Source organism: Pan paniscus, chromosome 22, assembly GCF_029289425.2.
Source record: "Pan paniscus chromosome 22, NHGRI_mPanPan1-v2.0_pri, whole genome shotgun sequence".
Lineage (NCBI taxonomy): Eukaryota > Metazoa > Chordata > Mammalia > Primates > Hominidae > Pan > Pan paniscus.
The window spans coordinates 12,671,840-12,687,790 of NC_073271.2; the positions used below are offsets into that span (position 1 = coordinate 12,671,840).

The 15,951-nt window shown below is 37.1% G+C and overlaps 1 long non-coding RNA gene across 1 annotated transcript in view; it reads left to right on the forward strand.

Annotated features, from left to right (window-relative positions):
* The first annotated feature begins 1,680 nt into the window (after nt 1-1,680).
* LOC134729744 (uncharacterized) overlaps nt 1,681-15,951 on the forward strand; it is a 111,110-nt gene continuing 96,839 nt past the window's right edge. The window contains exon 1 of the long non-coding RNA XR_010111145.1: nt 1,681-1,733. This is a non-coding gene — a long non-coding RNA (uncharacterized LOC134729744). The remainder of the gene's footprint in view (nt 1,734-15,951) is intronic.

A 15,951-nucleotide genomic window follows, 5' to 3' on the forward strand; every position in this document is an offset into this window, starting at 1 on the left:
ATGAGTTCAGTAAATAAAGAATGTCATGGACTAGTATGGTCAGAGAAATTGTTACCAAGGAGGTGCAATTTGAAAGGACACTTCAAAGAGGGGCAGGATTTTGTTAGTTGGAAAGCAGGTGACACAGCAATTTGGGCAGGAAGGAAATCAAGTTGCAGAAGTTGCTTAGGGAAAGTAGGTTTGCAGGAAACATCAGAACAACTAAAATAGAAGCTTTGCTCAAATAACAAAGTCTCATTTTATTTTTATCTGTTTTTTTACTTTACCTCTATCAGTTTGTCACTCTTTTCAGGCTAGTACAAACTGTCATGTTTTAAAATCTCTGTACTTTTATTAGTTGTAGGATGTAAGCTTTGAAATAAGCTTTGAAACTGTGGAGATGAGTGTCCCATTCCTTTGAGGATCTGGCCAACCTAGGGGATCCACAGATATTCGCTGCTAGGTGGTCGATCACCTTGAAACACCATCCTGTTATGCTGTGTCCTAATAGCTTGAGAAGCTGAACCAGAAGTACACAGTTGACTTCTACACATTCTGCAGCTCTTCCTGAACAACTTCATTTTTCATCTATTTCACGATGAACAGAAATATTCTCAGAAATTCTTTTTTTCTTTTAGCTGTCAAGATTTGGGCCTGCTTTTTTATTGGTTATTTCGTGAGGGTAATGGGGCATTTGACCATTCTAATCCGCTTTTCTGAGAACCAGCACATTCTGAAAATTGTCTGAGCCCTCTCTCCTTTGACTATCAATAAGGATCACTTTTAGATAAGTCGAAGAAGAGGCCAGACTGAAACAGGAACCTGTGAGGCTCCCTGTTGCATGTTTTTAATTCACACACCCACATGGCTACATCCAACAGAGGTGACCTGAATTTTATTCCTTTGATGTTGCATACCATAAATTCCCATAGCAGTTTTGCAACAAAGGGGGTATTTTAAAGCTTTTTTCTAACATCGCCTTAGCAGATACTGACTGATCCTTTCCCAGGAACAGAGAGGGTCCCACCCATGCTCCTGATTTTAGAATCATAAACATCAGTAGGACCAAGATGCTTTTAGAGGGATAAGGTGACTTTAATTTATCTTGGGTGGTCAAAACACAGCATGTGCAGTATTTTTACAAACTATGATTCAGAAAGCACATAGTTCTAGAGCGTTTTGTTTTTTGTTATGTTGGTGTCACTGGAAACAGTTGTGCTTCCTGATGTCTTACTGAGATGGCCTTTTTGGTCATTTTGGGCCACTTTCCCAAGGATACTGCGTGTTGCCTGACCTGTATTCCTGAGGAAATAAGGAGGACTTAGATTGATCTGTTTTGGACAGCGTACTTTCTCTAAGAATGGCGAAAGGAAAAACATCAGACTAGGATGCTCTCCAGAAATAATAACTGAGAATCTCATCCTGTTGTGTAAACTCTCCTTGTACTTTGCTCTGTGTGTGTTTGGTGGAAATATTATTTTTAAACAGCCATTTACTCTGAAAAAATATGATTTTGCATTAAATTAGTTTTAAAGTTAAGGGATATGTATAAGACCTTTTTATTAACAAGTTGATGAGATGAGCATTAGTATACCTATAGGAAGTTTTTGAATGAGTGCCAATTCTGAATTTACAAATCAACATTTCTTCTCTCCAGCTTTCTTTAGCTTGCCCATGGTGATGTGAAGATGAGAAGAAATAGCAAGGCCCAACCAGTTCTTCATCTGGAGACAGTTCAACGTTCTGCAAACCAGGTAAAAATAATACAGACGATTTTAGGAATGCATAGTCACTTTATAAAATAAACTCTTTTCTTTCTCAAGTTTGATCTACGGATTTTTGCAAGAAGCTATATTTATCATCTAATGTATAACTTGTTAATAAACATGACATTATATCAATTTCGATTATCTGTGAAGAGCAGAGTGACTAAAGCATGCATTTGTGCATTGACTCATTAATAAAGTTATAGTTGTAGTATAACTTACTTTTATAGAAATATTTTAAAGAAAAAAGAGGACATGTGGCTACAATTCTAAACAAAGTAAAGAGAGGTATGGGCTAAATAAATTTAATATTTCCTTAAAAAATAACTTTTACCAAATGAATACATGTGCATATATTTAAAATTCAGGTAAATTTAAAGGCTAGTAACTAAAGAAATAAACCTTTTGGCACAACTGCAGGAAAGGAACCACTTTCAAACTCTTTAATTTGTATTTTACTTTTGTGGTTTTAAATAACATCTATACATCTATCTCATGATTTTTAGAGTTAGTGCTCTAACAATTGATTTCTTGTTGCTATAGATGTGGATTTAAACTTCCTTAAGACCTCCAAATTCTTGATTCTCCCAGTATAGCTATATCACTATTTTTATTGTTTTAATTTAAATCTGTATCTGAATTTATAGTTAGTAAGACTATACAAATAATGTTTACTGCTGAGCCTGGTGATGTGATATGATTGCATTCTCTTTACTGTAGCAGAATTTTCATTTTCTCTTAAAGTCAGTGCCCTTCCTTCCTTCCTTCCTCCCTCCCTCCCTCCCTCCCTCCCTCCCTCCCTCCCTCCCTCCCTCTGTCCCTCCCTTCCTCCCTCCCTGCCTCCCTCCATCCCTCCTTCCTCCTTCTCTCTCTCTCTTTCTTTCTTTTTTTTGATGGAGTCTCTCTCTGTCACCCAGGCTGGAGTGCAGTGGTGGGATCTCGGCTCACTGCAGCCTCTGCTTCCCGGGTTCAAGCGATTCTCCTGCCTCAGCCTCCCGAGTAGTTGGGATTACAGGCGTGTGCCACAAAGTCTGGCTAATGTTTTTGGTATTTTTATTAGAAACGAGGTTTCACCATGTTGGCCAGGCTGGTCTCGAACTCCTGATCTCAAGTGATCTGCCCGCCTTGGCCTCCCAATGTCTGGGATTACAGGCGTGAGCCACCTTTATTTTTCTTTTGCTCAGTTTCTCCCTCACCATCTCCCTATCTCCCTTTTTCCCTCCTTCCTTTTTCCCTCCCTTCCTCCTATTCTTCTTCTTTTTATTTTTTTTCTAGGTCTTCCCAAACCCTCCATTATCTTTATAAAATGCCTTTCTATTCAATTTTCTACAATGACAAGCTGGTCAAATAATCTAGAAAGGTCCCCTTCCCACTACCCTTGGAGAAATCTCTCCTGCTACCCTGGCTCCTTCCAGATAAAAGTAGAAAGAGACAGGAGACTTTTATCTCCTTCCACTTTTACCTTCCACTTTTACCTCTAGTTGCGCTTGAAGGCTTCTTATAAAGAGGCGGCATTTAGGGTTTTGTTTTTGTTTTTATTTTGGCTGTCTCCCTAGTTTATTCTTCCATTTTATGATGTGGTAGGTGTTTTTTTTATTGTTTGTTTTTGTTGTTGTTTTTTGTTTTTTGTTTTTTTTCTAGAAATCATGTCCTCTTTTTACTTGGCCCTGCCAAAAAGCTTGATTTTACCCCAGTAAAACTGATGTTAAGTTTCTGGCCTCCAGAACTGTAACGGAAGAAATTTCAGTTGTTTTTAAGTCACCAAGTTTGTGGGAATTTGTTATACCAGAAAGAAACACAATTTGTATTAGAGTTTCTTTTTCTTCCTCATTCTTTGCAATGATTTTTGGAAGTAGAAAGTTATGGAAAGATTATTTATTTTACCTTCTTGAAATTGGAATCCTTTAGTTATCTGATTTAAGATAGTTTTCTTTTTCTTTGCTATAAAGGTTATATCCACCTTCAGAACAATGATGCATTCTCAGTTGTGGAATTTTAATAGAGTCTTCATTCCTCTCCTTGTCTTAGTACATTATCTCCTGTCATATCATTCTCTCCTCTTCTCCCCTCCCCTCCTCTACTCTCCCTGCCCTCCCTTCCTCTCCCCTTCCCTCCCCTCCACCCCCCTGCCCTCCTCTCCCCTCTCCTCCCCTCGTCTCCCCTCCTCTCCCTTCCTCTTTTCTCCTTTTCCTTTCCCAGTAATCCAGCAGTTGCCTACTGAGTGCTAGACGTTGTGACAGGCTTTGGAAATACTGAAACCAATAAAGCAGTTTGATGCCTCCATGAGGTCACCATCTATTGGTATAGAGGAGGGACAAAAGTAACATTTGTTTCGTGCAAGACATAAAGCCAAAAGCAGAAATAAAATCAACAACTAAAATACTGTACTAAATACAAAATCAGGCCAGGAGCAGTGGCTCATGCCTGTAACCCCAGCACTTTGGGAGGCCGAGGCAGGCGGATCACGAGGACAGGAGTTTAAGACCAGCCTGGCCAAGATGGTGAAATGCTGTCTCTACTAAAAATACAAAAATTAGCCGGGCATGGTGGTGGGTGCCTGTAATCCCAGCTACTCGGGAGGCTGAGGCTGGAGAATCGCTTGAACCCAGGCGGTAGAGGTTTCAGTGAGCCGAGATCGCACCACTGCACTCCAGCCTGGGTGACAGAATGAGACTCTGTCTCAAAAAAAAAAAAAAAAAAAAAAAAAAAAAAAGAAAGGAAGAAAAGAAAGAGAAAAAGAAAAACAAATAAAAAACCCAAAAAACTAAATTAGATACATGAACAAAATATTGTGACCTCACATAACATTTAGCAGATCGCTCTGCTTGGCAGAGACTGGGATAATTTATTTAAGAGTGCTTGTGCAGCATCTTAGGAGATGAATTAGCGTTTTAGAAAGAACTAAATGGGAGAAAGGCATTTTATGGCAAGGAACTGGCTCTGTGGAAGGCACACACATATTAAGGAGCACACGTTTCTTGAGCATGGCCAGATATTTAATGTGCCCAGAACATAGATTAAGAGTGGTAGGAGTGTGGGCTAATGAGACTATAAAGGTCAAATTATGATGAATATTATTATTATTTGCTGTGTTAAAAGTTTAGGTTTTTATTATTTTGGAAATGAGGGAAACTAAAGGTGTTGAGCAGAAAAATGGCATGTATTTTAGGAAGAAAATTCTGGCAGTATTTTGATTATTGAGCTGCTGGAGAGAGGCTGGAAAACCAGGGAAGGGGCTTTGTAAGAAACCAGGTGAGCAGTAGATGACAATTACCTGAGTCAAAACAGTAGAGGCACTGGGACAAGATCAGAGAATGGAATCAAGAGATATTTCTGAAACCAAATTGGCAGAGGGATGAAATTTCTACCTTTTAGTGAAAGATAGTAAGTGCAATGCTAGCAGTCACAGAGAGCAACTGGATGCCAGGGGAGAGGGACTCAACTGGGTCTGGGCAGAAGCAGAGGAGGTGACATCTAAGATAAGTCTTAAAAGAGAGAAGAAACAAGCTACATGAAAAAGAAGAGAAGCCAGAAAAAGGAGAGAAAGCAGACTGTGGCTGCAGGGCTCTCCAAACACCAAAGACTCTCTAGTAAAAGGCATGGCCATGACAAACAGAGTGGCTGCTGGCTTTGCTTTAATTAGCATACAATTAGTGGTGGGGAAAGTCTGGTGGGAGGTAAGGTGGGAAGGAGCCAGTCACTGGAGACTTCTGGTTAATGTCCCCATCCTTTCTTTCCCTAAACATCACTCTTACCCTGTGTAGCTGGGACTACAGGTGTGCACTATCACACCTTTGTAACTTTATTTTTTTGTAGAGATAGGATGTCACTATTGCCCAGGCTAGTCTTGAACTCCTGGGCTCAGGCAATCCTCTCTCCTCAGTCTCCCAAGTTGCTGGTATTTCAGGTGTGAGCCACCGTGCCCAGCCCCTTCTTAAATGTATACCAGTCTGTAGGCCTAAAACAATCTTTTATCAACTGCTAAGACTTCCTTCTTTTAAAAATATGATCAGAGCTTTTGTCTTTCACAGCAGGCATCCTAGTTTCATGTTTTCTTGGGAAATTTGTATAGATTCACACTCACTACAAATGTTATTCTCAGCTGTTTTATAGATGTATAATGCACCATTTATTCATTCAGTACATATTTAGCAAGTAAAAGGGAACAACCAAGATTCATTCTATGCCTTCTTTTGTTGGAATTCAACCACACTAACAATGTGCTCTCTTGTTGGACAAACATGAAAGAAAAAGATACCCTCCTTGTCACGTCTTCATAGTTCTCTGTGCTTACAAGAATCCTGCAACATTTGACGATTTCTTCTCAAGCTTTCCTTCCTGAAAGGGAAAAGGGCAAGAAAAGAATAAACTTTGTAACATGTAATCTGTATAATATATTCCAAAATGCTTTAGCTCAGATATTTGGGATACCTTTCTGATCACATGCTATAGTTAGAATCAATTTTCTTTTCTTAAAAGCTTGAAAGTTAATTAATTGAGCTATGACTTGGGGAGAAAATGAAAACAATTCCCCCATCCAATTCAACAGAAGGTGGGATGTGAAAAAATAGCTCTTCTTGAAAATTTTAGAACTGGAATCATAGAACTTTATTTGCTTTTATATTCATTATCCCATAATATCCTCTTATAAATGGAAATTTAGTTTCGATCATTTGGATATTAGCTCAGGGAGCTCAGGAAAGTAGTATGCTGCCTTTGATTAACTCTTCAGGATTCTCTAACTCAACAGGCAAAGTTTCAGTAACAGCATAGGCACCCACAGTTTTAGGTACTAGTGATTTAGGGCCAGTTGTTTAAGAGTATTAACTCAAATTCGGCAGCCCTGCTCCTGAGAGGCTTGCCTTCTTTGCCAACATCCTCTGATTCAGAATATCCTAATCTAAAGCCTGAAGACGGTCATAAGGAGGTGAATACGATCTTTACATGTACTATATTTTATTTTTGTAGAAGTTCCAGAGATAGTATTTTACCCATATACAAATTAGTGTCTTGGTATGGTAAGGATTTTTGGCACCAAAATCTCTAAGGGGATTTTTAGAACTAAGGAGGGCTAAAGGGAAAGATAATTTGAATAGGTTGGCCTTTCCACACTCCTTGAGTTGTGGCATGTGACATGCTTTTCACTGTCTGCTCAAGGAAGCCCTGGTTTATCTCAGAAACATTCTTGTATAAGGGCCAAATACAGTCTTGTTTCTTGTTCTTGACTCTGCCACTCCATGTGGCTGTAATATGCTGGAGCACATTTGCCTAATGCCTCTGGTATATTTTCCTTGGTTAAAATTGTTATTAATTCCACACTATCTTCCTAGGTCTGTCTCTGGAGCCCAAGCAGATTTGGTCACCCAACAGCTAGAGCAAGCACTTGACTGGGTGAATTCTATTGGCAATGAGGCATATGGGGGCCAGGCAGTATCATCCACGATAGATGAAAGACAATCTGGATATCAGGACCCCAGTTAAGCCCAGGCCTCACACACAAACGATCCTCCCTTGAGGAGCTCAATAGTTGCCCCTCAAATAGTTTCCCATAGGATTAGACTTCAGCTTTGACCTGTCACTATTGTAGACATGCTACCTGTGCTTTTGTTTCTTCCCAATTTGTGAGTTTTCTCCATTCTCTATTGTGTAAATGTCTCTATTTTTTTCTATCTGAATCAAACTTGTGCTTTCCAACCACTCTAGCTTTCTCAACCCCCTTTACCATCATCGCCAGTCCAGTCAGACCATTTTCTATATTCCGCTCTAAAATCTCCACTTACGTTAATGTAGCAACACCAGTGAACACAAGAATCAATTATACATGTGCATTTCCTAACACCCCTCCAGGAGCCATTCTTCCTCTTCCTTCCCAGCTCCCATTCTAATCATTTATTCATTTTTTAAAATTATGGGAGATCATCTAATATTCTCTCTCTCTCTCACCTTCATATTTACTTTCTTTATTTGTTTTAGTGGTTTTTTGTTGTTGTTGTTGTTTTAACAAGAGCTTTGAAAGGCAACACCCAGGCAGTATGCTTTATAGATTTATCAAAACAAAACTTGTTGAACTGGGTGCTCTTGACCATCCTGCTCTCTGATTCTCAACATGAGATTTCACCTGCACATTCTGATACCTTGCTGAGCTTTCACTTTTCATTAATGATCTAATTGTATAGTTTTCTCTGTGTTTGCATGCTTGTTCTCTTCCCTTTCCCTTTCTCCTTCCTTCCTCCTTTCCTTCTTTCCTTTCTTTCTTTCTTGTTTCCTTCCTTCCCTCCTTCCCTCCTTCCTTCTCTTTCTGCCTTTCTCTCTCCCTTTCTTTCTTCTTTTTCTTTCTTTCTTTTCTCTCTCTTTTTTTTTTAAAGCAACCTCACTCAACTCCCAGTTGCTCACCCATTTGGCTACATGTATCCTCGGCTGCAGTAAGATACTTTCTTGCTTCCCAATCCTTTGGGATCTGTACAGATAGGGAGAGTCTCAGACATGAGTTATTTTAGATTGTCTGAGAAGATCTAATTAAGGGTCAAAGTAGTAGATGTTGTGGGAGGGCATTTGTCACTGGATGAGATGACTGTCACCATATGCTCTCGAAGGAGAAAACAAAGGCTATAGACAGAGATGAACATGATTTTATAGATTTATTTTTAAAATCTTCCTGTGAATCTAAGCAACAGAGCAGAAGCAGTGAAATTGAAGGGAAGGGGGAAATTTCCATTCCTTAAAAAAGAAGAATCATTTCAAATTCTAACTAGATTTGGGAAAGTAAAATATTTGAAAAAATTAAAGGCTTTAAGATGTGTGATAAAGAGAATGCTGAAATTAATGATACAGCAAAGTTGGAATGTCTGCCTCTCCTTTGTTTAATGTTTTTCTTTTATTAAAAAAGATACTTATATGTTTTTTTAATTTAGAAAATATCAGAAAGTAAATCCAATATTCTACTATACAGAGATGATAGTTACTATCAACATTTTGATACCTGATCTTTTAACTATATTCAAAAATACTCGTCTTACAAAATTGGAATCATACATTATCTGCAGTTTGTTTTTTTCCCCCTGCTTTTGCTTACCTAAAGTTTACATCTCATGACTCTTGAAAATACCATTTTTAACCAATATCTAATATATCATAAGAATTGATATACTCTATTTTCAGTTTTCCTGGCAGTTATAAACAATTTTGTACAAAAATGGTGCACACATTACACATACCCTTATCTCACTAATGAATTTCTTACAAAAGGGCCCTCAAAGTATCACTGAGAATCGTGCCCCATCTTAGAGCCTTTCACTGGTACGTCCCTCTCCACAAGTGCTTTTCTCCCATATATTACGTTAGACTCCCATATTACACTCAGATTATTGCTGAAATGTTACCACACCAGAAAGACATTTCCCTGAACCCCTATGTAAAATGTAGTATCTGCTGCCTCCGAAGTTATTTGTCTTATCCTGCGTTATTTTTGTCTTAACATTCAGTAGTACTTAATATGTAATGTTTATTTGTCTACTTGTTATCTCTACCTCATAGAATCGAAGATAAACGAGGCAGAAATTTTGTTTTGTTAAATGCTTTATTCCTAGCATCTGAAACAGTGCCTGAGACATAGTACGTGATCAATAAATACTTATTTGTTCAACAAATAAATACATAAAAACAAAAAGTACAAAACTTTTGGTACGTATAAATAAGTTGCCTTCCAGAAAGCCTGTTTTAATTTGTATACTCATGTGTAATATATGACAATACTCATTTTACAACAGAATAACCCACTTTGAATATTAGTTTTTAAATGATAAAAAAATAAAAATGTACACTATATATCAATGTTGCTTCAGGTTTTTTTGTTTTGTTTTGTTTTTTGTTTTTTTTTTTTGAGATGCAGTCTTGCACTGTCGCCCGGGCTGGAGTGTAGTGGGGCGATCTCGGCTCACTGCTACCTCTGCCTCTCGGGTTCAAGCAGTTCTCCTGCCCACAGCCTCTCGAGTAGCTGGGATTACAGGTACCTGCCACCATGCCCAGCTAATTTTTTTGTATTTTTAGTAGAGACGGGTTTCACTATGTTGGCCAGGCTGGTCTCGATCTCCTGACCTTGTGATCTGCCCGCCTTGGCCTCCCAAAGTGCTGGGATTACAGGCATGAGCCACCGCTCATCTCTTGCTCTTCTTTATCCATTCTTTTTAAATTAAAGTGTTTGCTCCTTTTTTTCCTTTAAAATAATGTGCAAGAGCTGTTATGCATTAATAATGTTGAAGTTATTCACATTTTTATAGACATGTTTCTCTCTTTCATAATATCATTTTTAAGTGATATCGTAATATCATTTTTATTTTAGATTCGGGGAGTACACGTGCAGGTTTATTACATGGGTATAGTGTAGCATGCTGAGTTTTGTGTATGAATGATCCTGTCACCCAGGTAGTGAGTATAGTACCCAATATGTTTAGCCCTTTCCTCCCTCCCTCTCTTCCCCCGTCTAGTGACCCCCCGGGTCTATTGTTTCCATCTTTATGTCCATGGGTACCTGGTGTTTAGCTCCCACTTATAAATGAGGATATACAGTATTTGGTTTTCTGTTCCTGCACTAATTCGCTGAGGATAGTGGCCTCCAGCTACATCTATGTTGCTGCAAAGGACATGATTTTATTATTTTTCATGACTGTGTAGTATTCCATGGTATGTATGTACCATATTTTCTTAATCCAGTCCACCACTGATGGGTATCTAGGTTGATTCCATGTCTTTGTTATTATGAATAGTGCTGTGATGAACACACAAGTGCCTGTGTCTTTTTGGGTAGAACATAGAATATACTTTTAAGTTTTCCTTATGTTTTGTGACATTTTAGATTTAAAAACATGTGAAATCAAATATTAGAAGATTTCTTCCAGCAAGCTTACCTATATTGTTGCTACAGATTTCAAACACATCTCTTATTTTTTAAAGTTTGTCATTGATTTCACTGTTGTAATTTTCCAGTGTCATTTATCATCCTTACTTCATTTTTTTTTTAAATCCATTATGGTTTCTTTCTTTTCTTTTTTTTATTTTTAAGTGTATACCTCCGTTTCATTTTCTTCCTTTTATTTTAAGCCATTTCCTCCTTCTTGTCCTGTATGATAGGGATCATGGCTTTGTGAATTTTATTTAAAATCCCTGTTTTCACCTGTTTTAATAATAGTATATTTACTTATTGCTCTCCTTTTAAAAATGTTCTTATCCCATTTTCTCTGTAGTATTTGTGTATAGGCTCCACCTTTATATTTGTTTTTTTATTGGCTCAACACTCTGGATTAGCTTAGATCTATCCAATGTCATATTTACAACCAGATAACACCTGTTGTTTTCTTACTATTCACTTCTTGCTGGTTAAATCCCATTCATGCTGATTAAATCCACTTCATGTTGCTCCAGCTGGGTGACACGTTGGTGTGTGGACCTCCCAGCAGCTAGAGACCAGGACACATCTATGCAATCTGACTTTGCTCTCAATAGTAAGTAGGTCTCTTATGTCCCAAACCTTGTTATATCACAAGGATGAAAAGCTACTATTCCTAGTACAGTAAGTTCATTTCCTCACCATCTTCCTCTCTCTCCTACTGTATAACTCATTTTAACTAATTTTGGGGGGATGTAATGTGTTACATGCCAGCCCTCCCTGCCCCGTCCTCCCCCAACTCCACCTCGCTGCAACTTTCTGTTTTTGGGTACTAATGCCAAAATAGGAAGAGATAGTGATATAAGGACACCGCACTATGTACCCTAAGAACCAGCACCTTCTATTGATACCCGATGTAATTATGGCAGTCCAAGTTTTGGTGGAACAGGCCATAAATATGACTGCAGTTAATCAAGAAATGTTAAAATACCTTCTTAATTTTCAGATGGATAGGACTAATCTTTCTACAATGCAGACCACCTGTTTTTCTTAGCCCAACATCATTAGCTTTAGAAGAATGGTAAAGATATTACCGCTATTAATCTTAGTTTTTAGAATTGTTGAGAGATGTGCTTTTCAGTTTAAGTATTTTAACAAAAAGTTAGCTGAGACCACCTTGTGATGGTGGACTGCTAACCAGATGTCATGGAAAACTAAAATTTTTATGGCAATATTTTTCAGGTCTTTGATTTTAGTTCAACTCTTCCTTCATCCCAAAATGACTATCTTCCAAGACATTCCAAATGATTGGACAAATGTATAGATGCATGATAGGATTAGAGTAGAAAATATCAACATGACATAATAAGTAGCAAGTATTTTCTTTTATTATGTGATGTTTTGAAATTATGTCTTTGTAACTTCATATATTATTATTATGTCATACCATTTTGAATGGCCTTTTATTTAATTAAAATATAATTTTAATTATTTTCATATTTATTCTAACTTAGCATCTCTAAATACACATCATAGGGTTTTAGTGGTAGAATTATCTAAGCTATTGAGATGTTTTTCAAGTTAGATGAACTTAGTGAAAAATGTTCTGCAATGTTTGATAAAGTCACCACGACATCTAGAGCAGTGGACAATATCCCCGTGAAATGATGGTGGAAACCGACCAACTTTTTTCAATAGCATCCTGGTAGTGATCTTTTCAATCACTTTTAAAATGGGATTTTTTTCTGTAACCTGTATGTAATTCAGAATGTCTGTGGTTGTTTTAGTCAACTGGCCATTAAAAAAAAATACATTATGGACTGTGAACTCACCAAGGCCCTTTCAAGTGCTGATGTATGTTTTATGTTTTATGTAGGTTATTAGTGACCTTTTTTGCACTTTTATCAGAAAGTCCTTTGTTTTGTGCGTGTAGCTCTGTCAGAATAGAGGCCAGATCTTCAGGTGTTTAATTGCAGACTTCTAATGCATAAGACCTGCTGGCCTTGTTGACTTTTAGAAGTGATTTGTTAGTCTCAAATGAAAGAAACAAGAAAAAGAGAAGCTTGCTCTTTTTATAACAGAGTAAGATGAAACATGCAATGATAGGGTGGTGCTAAGTTGTAGAAATTTCTAAAAACTAGGTATTCCTCAAACAGTAATTAGAATTTTTGATTTTCTACATATCTATTAGCTAAAGAGCCAGAAATGGTTTTCAATAATGCCTGTTTTCAATATATAAAACATCCATAACAGAATCACTAAAAGACATCAAATTATTATTATTTAAAATTTATTGAGAGGCAATGTCAATCTGTTTTTTCAAACCTATCAATGACTCTCTATTGTATATTGGAGAAAGTAGAAACTCTTAATTTCTGCCCTAACCCCCACCCATAACTGATTTTAACACTCCTATTACCACATTATTTGTTACTGCAGTTTTTAAAATTGACTCTATCCATCAGACAGTATTATTTGGCCACTATTTTTTTACAGCTGTCTTATTTATTCTTGATTTTTTTTTTTTTTTTTGGTTTGTCTGTTTTATTTATGTCACTGTCCACTTTGCAGACAATTTAGTTGGCCAGGTATCCATGAGGAATATTGCCATTCCTGCACTGTGCTGAGTCAGACATGCCTTGTGGCATCATCAAGTAAAAAGATTGAGAAAACGTTGGGTGTGGCAAATCCATTTCTGAGTAACAGCCTTTTTGGAGGGAAGAGATTGGCTAATCCAATCAGTATCAAAGCCTGTGCTTCTTAATTGGGTTGTATTATTCAAAAGCATGGATTTAATTTGAAATAAAATTGCCTGATGTTTCTGTATCATTGATTTATTGATGGTGGTGGCTACTATTTTTTAGTGTTTTGAAGGAATATGAAAACTTACAGTATGAAATTTACACAAATCTGTAGTTTTAAAATCTTACCTTTTCCTTTAGTGTTTCTCCTATTTTCTGTTATTTTGAGTTCTCATTTTAAAAAAACGTTAAAGAGAAAAAACATTTGTCTGAAATAGAACTCAAAAGGAAATTCTCATTAAAACAACTATGAGAATGAGAGAAATCATGATAGTAAGATAGTATGTAATCTTTAGAGTTTAAAATAGTTGTTCCTAGCCCCTAAAGTGATATTATTTTGACTTCCTTAAGCATAGAGAACTTTGTTTACGGTAGTTCTACTCTGCAGTTAGGTGTAATAAACCAGCATTCTTTACAAAACTCAAATGAGACCTTGGAACCTGAGCTATATGAGTAACACATATGTGATCCTGTGATCTATATGATACATTATTTGTCATTTCTCTATTCCCAGCTTGAAATTTAATATAAAAAAAAGTTTCACTGCTTCATTCTAAATCCTGTTTGATCCAACATGGAAAACATTGTTTTAGATTTCTTAATGTAAAAAAAAAAAAATCTTTGACTGGATTAGATAGTAGTTACTACAAAAAGACACTCGGAGTTTACCTTTAGTCACATCTTCAGTACATTTTCTATTAAAATATTTCTAGATTTTAGTGTCTGCTTGGTTTTGGTTATCTAAGCTGTAATAAGTAGCCTTGGGACCCCTGAAGGCACGCCCCACACACTTACGCTGTGTGACCTAAGGTCACAAGTAATGGCTGCAAGCTAATTGATTGAGAAAGGGTTGTCTGGCGGGGCCTCTTTGTGTCCTCCCTTTACATTCCTAAGTTCTGTGAAAGAGGCACTAGTAGCTCAGCCTAGCAAGGAAGGAAAAAAGAGGAAGTTTCTCTCTGCGTTCTGATTACACTCTGAATTCCCTTGTAGTGAGCTTACTTCTCTCCACCCACTTCTTACCAAGAACTCCTTAACTTGAGGGTGAACAACTTAAAGCTTGATCCTACAGTTACCTGAAAAGTGATTTGAGTATTCATTGAACTGAAAGAACAAATCGCCTACTTCAGGCGGTGGGAAGCGTATGGAAATTATATTAGAACTTCAGCAAAGTGCACAGCTGCATGATAGAGAAGCCGGCACTCAGATTGACAGGCAAATAAGCCAGCTTGTGGAAGGGGCCTCTGGGTGGCAGCTCTGGGCTTTTGGGTGTTGGACAACCATAGGCAAAACTGAAATGGAACAGGGGCAGAAAATAGCACACTTTTACTCTACGCAACTGTTGCTTTTTCATGGTGAGTGCAGATTTAAGATATTATATTTAAAATATACTTTCTATGTTGTAAAACAAGTTAAGAAATCTGTTGTGCTTTGAGGGAAATGATAGCAAAAGCATTTCTTAGAAGTTCTTAGACGATGTGCTTTTGTTTCTGCTTGATTTCACACTAACCTTGGTGATGCAAACAGAAAAATACAATATTTGTATTGTCTTGTGTGTCCTTTTTCTGAAAATTGTCCTTTGGTTTAAATCATGCTTCTCTTCAACTTGAATCAACATTGTTTTAGGCAAATCATGTGTGGGATAGATGATGAAGGAACAACGGTGTGACAGAATATATGTAAACATTTCATTTAGTTCGACTTTGTGTCACTTCTCCACGGCTTGATGTTTTGCCGCCTTATCTTAGGAATATATAGCGCAGTCTGCATGAAAAGAGCTTTGTGTGAGAATTCCTGGCCAGTTGAAGGGTCAGGGCCTGTGCGTTATCTGACTGCCAGCCAGATCACTGGTGTGTCCTCTTATTTTTAACTTAAAATAGGAAAAAAAAAAAAAGTGCATCTTTAAATATTAAAAAGCAAGTGTGTTTGATTTCAACAGTTCCCTTCTTGTAGTATGTGGATGTTATTCCTGGCAAAGAATTGTTTAAATTTCTTTTAGGAAGTGGCATGCAAACTTCTTTTGTTTCTTTTTGTCTTGTTTGCTCATATTTCATTGAAACTTTACACACTTTAAAAAAATTTGAAATGGTACCAAGTAGTTTTTATTTCGGTGCAAATATTTTGAAAGTTGCTAGGCTTATGTTTTCTGGAAAACAATGTCTCAGAGTGTAAATTGTGTTTAACTCCCCGTGTAGTCATACTTATAACTCTATTTTAAATGTGCTTCTTATTTTAAAAATATCAGAGCCTATAGAGAATATTCCTAGAAATGTTAATAGAAATGTTTTTCTTCGGCAAAAATTGCAGATTCAGTTTTACAATTTATTAAGTGCCAAGATATCATTGCTGTTGTTGACTTTGCTAAAAAAGCAATTTTATTAACAAGGTGACTGCATTAGATGTTACCAACTGAGACGAAGTGAAAAATGTGCTTTCACCCTGTTGATCTGATGAAATATAGAGGTCTGTGTGGTTACTTCGTGCGTCACATTCATTTAAACTTTTTAAAGAGCAGCTGCGTAATACA